Source organism: Cebus imitator, unplaced genomic scaffold, assembly GCF_001604975.1.
Source record: "Cebus imitator isolate Cc_AM_T3 unplaced genomic scaffold, Cebus_imitator-1.0 Scaffold719, whole genome shotgun sequence".
In the NCBI taxonomy this organism is placed as follows: domain Eukaryota; kingdom Metazoa; phylum Chordata; class Mammalia; order Primates; family Cebidae; genus Cebus; species Cebus imitator.
The window spans coordinates 132,774-138,335 of NW_016108034.1; positions in this window are offsets into that span (position 1 = coordinate 132,774).

The window sequence follows — 5,562 nt, forward strand, 5'->3', positions numbered from 1 at the left end:
AGAGGACAGTTAAGAATGAAGGTTATTTAAATAGTGTGATAGGGGATGGGATTAAGTGTTAAAGTGGAACGTTTAGTTAGCCTTAGAAAGGAAGAGGGTTACTTATCCCCTATGAAGGAAGAAAGTAGAGAAATCAGTAGAAGTCTAAGATAAATTTTCAAGAGAGGGAGGGAAGGAAGTTGCAGAAAATAATATCAGTTATGTTAGTCTTGCTATTGAAGATTCTAGCTAAAGTGACTCCAGATTGTTTGGTCACAGATATTTGAGACAATTGACCAAGTATTACTCTCTAGAGATGCATAAGAGCCAGGCTAAACTTTGTTACTTGGTTAAGAGCATGGGTTATGAAGTCAAATTGTCTGGGTTTTAATCCTGGCTCTTTCATTTACCAAGTTGATGACCTTGGTAAGTTACTAACCCTTTTGATATTTTAGCCCTCATCTGTAAAATGGGATAATATGGTAGTAACCTCATGAATTTGCAGTGCAAAGTAAATCAGTGAAAATATCCAAAGCTCTAGGCCCTGTACTCTGTATACAGTAAGCCCTATTTAAGTAGGAGTTGCTGCTACCATGTGCTCCATTTCCCTAGCACCTTAAGCATCTCGAATATTGTTCATTCTTATCATACAGTAAATATTTTCATGGGAGATATGGCTTAGCTGTAGACCATAAGTGAAAAGTGCTATTCTCCCTTCCTCATTTACAACCATACTCATGTACATGGAATAATACACACCTAACCACACTGGCCTTAATTCAGTTGACAGCTTGTGATTGGGTCTGTGTTATTTGAATTGTTGTATGTTTTAATTAAACAGTGAAACAGGATTACACAATCAAGATGATCATAGATAAAAGAACCACTTTTAACACCTAAATTTGGAACTCTGGATTAAAATTACAATGATAATGTATTGTACTTCAACTATACTCAAATCACTTAATGACTTCTAGATTATTTTTGAATAAGGAAACTTGAATCCTGAATTACCATAGGAAACTATAACCAATCTACTCCCTGTTTGTAAATTATTCAGCTCCTGGAGTTTTGCCATAACATACATAGTAAACCTCAACTTCAAGAACTGGATAAAGAATTTAAGCTTTTCATTAATGATAGGTTCATTGCTTAAAAACTGTTGCCTTATTTCAATATGATATGTAAACTCTCTCAATTTTGGCTATTTTGGTGTATGCTTGCAATTAATGATAATTGCTGGCGTGCAATTCAATAGCCATTTTATAGAATTTTCATGAAAAAAATAATCCTGGGATAATATATGCTTACTCTCCATATTGCTAACTTCATTTCCTGAAAGTTTATTTTAATAAAACCTTTTTTGGTTTGCCAAAAAGAACTACAGAATTGGCTATTCTTGTTACAAATAATTTAAAAAAATCATTGCACAATTTTGGGTTAAGCCAACTATTATTTTTTCCCAAATCCTTTGACATATCATAACAATCTCCTATTTATTAGAATTATGTCTTAATATATCCACAAAAATAGCCTTTTGGATACTTTAAAATTACACTACTGATGTAGAAACATACCTTGACCAAGAATGAAATGAACATATGCAAAATGATCAGATATGTCCAGAAACATGAATTATTATTCAAAACACAAAATCTTTCAGAAATCATTGCAGAAGAATATTGGGTCGTTAGTCTGTCTTCTCAGGTAGGGTTAATTTGAAAGCTAGAGTATAAATTCAAAGGTAAGGAAAAAGGATAAAATCACCAGGCTTATTTTTAAAAGCCAGATGCTACGAAAAGCAGAAAGAATTTGTGGTGTTTTCTTCAATATATTATATGTATGAATGGATACACAGAGTTTTATAGACTCAAACTCATGATGATAAAATACAGTATTTACTGAAAGTTGTTTTTCATATTAACAAATTATATACATTTGATAATAATTCTTTGTTTCATTTCAAATTATTTTTCTTTCATGAATGTACATGCAAAATATACTTGCCATTTTTACAAGAGCTGTTCTCTTACTAAGACTCTAGTCATTGTTGCCAAATATTTCTAAAATAGTTTAAAATAAATTTCACCCTTCAACATCTGTTTCTTCTCCAGTTTTTAAAACATTGAAATAACTGTAGATAAGGGAAACTTCTCTGAAATGCCAGACTTCGTTGTATAAACATAAATTATGAAATACACAGCTGTATCTAACAAACGAAAACTACTAATTTGTGACACTGAAAAAAGCATATTGCTATTGTCTTAGAAACTATAATATTTTATGGATTGAATACTTACCTTACCTTTTTATGAAGATTTTAGAGCTAGTAGTAAGAACTATGTTTTTAAAATGTGTAGCTTAAACTATGTTGGGAATAAAGTATTTTTAAGTGAATTAATAACAATTTTACTCCTAGAGAAATTAGAACATGTATTAACTTTAAAGCTTTTGAATATTCCACATTTCTTAAGAACCTGTTATTGTTTAATATATTGAGTTGTTTGCCATGTTGTGGTCTTTAAAACTTGAAAAATTTTAGGCTGAATGTGGTGGCCCATGCCAGTAATCCCAGAAATTTGGAGTGCTGAGATGGGTGGGATCTGAGGTCAGGAGTTAGAGACCAGACTCACCAACTTGGTGAAACATGTCTCTACTAAAAATACAAAAATTAGCAGAGTATGGTGGCACAGTACTGTAATCCCAGCTACTGGGAGGCTGAAGCATGAGAATCGCTTGAGTCCAGGAGGTGGAAGTTGCAGTGAACTGAGACCATGCCATTGCACTCCAGCCTGGGCAACAGAGAAAGACTGTCTCAAAAAAAAAAAAAAAAAAACACAACTTTTTAAGAACAAGACTTCCTAAACTGGTATGCCATATAATCTGTTCCTCAGTGTGACAATGAGCATGCATGTTGCAAATAAGAGTGCCCCAGGGGCAAATAAATGTGATCATGTTGGGTTTCTCTACTGTAGAATTTTTCAGACTCTAATTTGTGTTGTGAAACTTGAAGGGGAGTTATGGGTTCATGTTTCATAATTCTGTTTAACCACAGGACTCCTTTTGGGGAGAAAGGGTGGGGTACACAGCACCTATTAACATATACGCTTATTAATATACATTTTAAAATCCACTTTGTATCCCTGAACCTTTACTTTTGTTCCCACCCTCTGCTTGTACTGTTGGCATCCATCACTTTGCTCCTCACTTTTATGCTTCTTGCACCATCTACAGTGTTCTCTTCTTGGCCCATCTGCACAGCAACCACAACTGGTTCATGGCTGTTTTTTCTCTATTACCTGTGCTTGGACCTCATCACCATTCTACCTATCTCAGATTCATGATAATCTCTTTTATGTGGCAGAAACATTTCCTTCATCTCAATTTTGCTTTTTTTGTTCTGTGTGGAAGTAGAGGGACAGTTATTACTTCTCAGAAAAATTAGTTTGATGTAGCTCTTTAAATTGTAACATTCATTAACTTTGGGTAGAAACAATAGTGTTGTTTTGGGTTTGCTTCACAGTCTTCTCCTTCTCAATGATCATAGGCAGCTCTCTCCAGTCCAGAAGGCCAAGTCTTATGGCTTCAAACATCTCTTCAGGCTGTGTCTTCAACCACCAGTTTTCCCTATTAAGAAAATCTTTTGCTGTATCTGGCCCATTGTGCCAAACTTATTCCTCCCTTATGCTGATTTTTCTGTCAAGGGAAACATGCTCTCTGTATGCCCATTATTTGGCTTCAGTTGCATTTTACCACATTCTCACACTGCAGCCTGTCACATCTGTATATAACTAAAACCCAAATATCAACAGAATTCAATTTCTTTTCTATGAGGTTTCTTAGTCCCATATAGTTAAGGCATGTAGCTAAATGCTATTGAGTTATCACCTATTTCCGTTTGCTAAATTCTCAGCTTCAGCTCCAGCATGGTTAGGATAGTTCTTCCAGTAAATTATTCTGCGAAACAAAGATATCCAACTAGAACTTAATGTGTAAACTGTCATAATCTGGATTGTATTTTTGGGTGAGAACTGAATTTTTCATGTATTGGCGAATGATTAGAAAGTTCCATATTATACACTTTTTTTTCTAGGAAGTTTAAAATCAATGTTTTTTCAGATATAAAATAACATATTTCTGTTTACAATAGTCAAATATAAAATTGTGAGTATTTTCAGTGGTGCCTAGGTAAAATTGACAATATCAACAAACGTGTGCATGTGCTTGTTTTTATCTTAAACTGAGAGCTTTCATGGCTCCCACAATATTAGCTGTGAAATAGTTCAACATCACATACTATAAATTTCTCCAGCCAGAGGAGTTGTATTAAATGCAAGTTATAATGACATTAATAAAAGAAACACAGTTTCAACTGTTACCCTACGAAATGGTGAACAACCTTCTTAGCAAAATGGATTTAAAAAATCTCCCTTTACCATATTGCAGTTAAGAGTGTGATAGATCAAAGCATGGCCAAAGGAATGAGAGAAAGATTACATATGTAGCGGCATAAAGAAAAAGGCATAGATCTTTGTGACATTATATACTTTTGAAGAATGCCAATATTGAAAGACATCATTTGATAAAAATTAAATGCTCAGAAATTTCCTAAACAATGTTTGAGAATAAAACTATCCCAGTGGCTTATGTGACATTTCACAACGTTCGTATGGCATTGGATAAAGCTTTGCACGCAGAGAAAGTTTTGGGGAAACCCAGGAAAAGGAATTCTTCTTTGACTTAGAAATGAAAAACTCTACTTTGGCTAAGTATTAAAATGGTCCTGTTAGGTGGAGGGTAAGATGTAAGTTTATATTGGTTCCCAACTATATATTTTTTAGTTGTTTAAAAAATTTTGTATATCCATTAATTAATTTTAGAATCAAACAGATATAGTAAGCATACCATAGTTTGAGCTTAATCATCTGAAATAATCTGCCACTAAGTTTTGATTGACAGCACCTTTTCCAGATATTATATTTTATCTAACTGCTGCAATAATGTCTCTGTGTCTGGAGTGGGTAAAACCAAAGAAGTAGCATCTTTTATGAAATACCACTGTATTGTGGTTCTATTGTGACCTGTTGAATTATCTGAATAGAAAAAAAGGAAGCATGAACACTGCTCTCAAGAAAACTGGAATTGTTATAAACTATAAGAAACATTATTGTCATGAATCCTGACACAATTTGGCTGTGTCCCCACCCAGATTTCATCTTGAATTCCCATATGTTGTGGAGGGTACCCAGTGGGAGGTAACTGAATCATGGGAGTGGATCTTTCCCTTGATGTTCTTGTGATAGTGAGTAAGTCTCATGAAATCTGATGGCTTTAAAAATGGGAGTTTGTCTTTGCCTGCTGCCATCCCTGTAAGACATGACTTGCTCTTCCTTGCCTTCAGCCATGATTGTGAGGCCTTTCCAATCACAAGGAGCTGTAAGTCCATTAAACCCTTATAACCTGTGTAAGCCTCAGGTATGTCTTTATTGGCAGAGTGACAACGGACTAATATAGCAAATTGGTACCAGTAGAGTGGTGCGCTGCTGAAAAGATAGCCAAAAATGTGAAAACAACTTAGGAGCT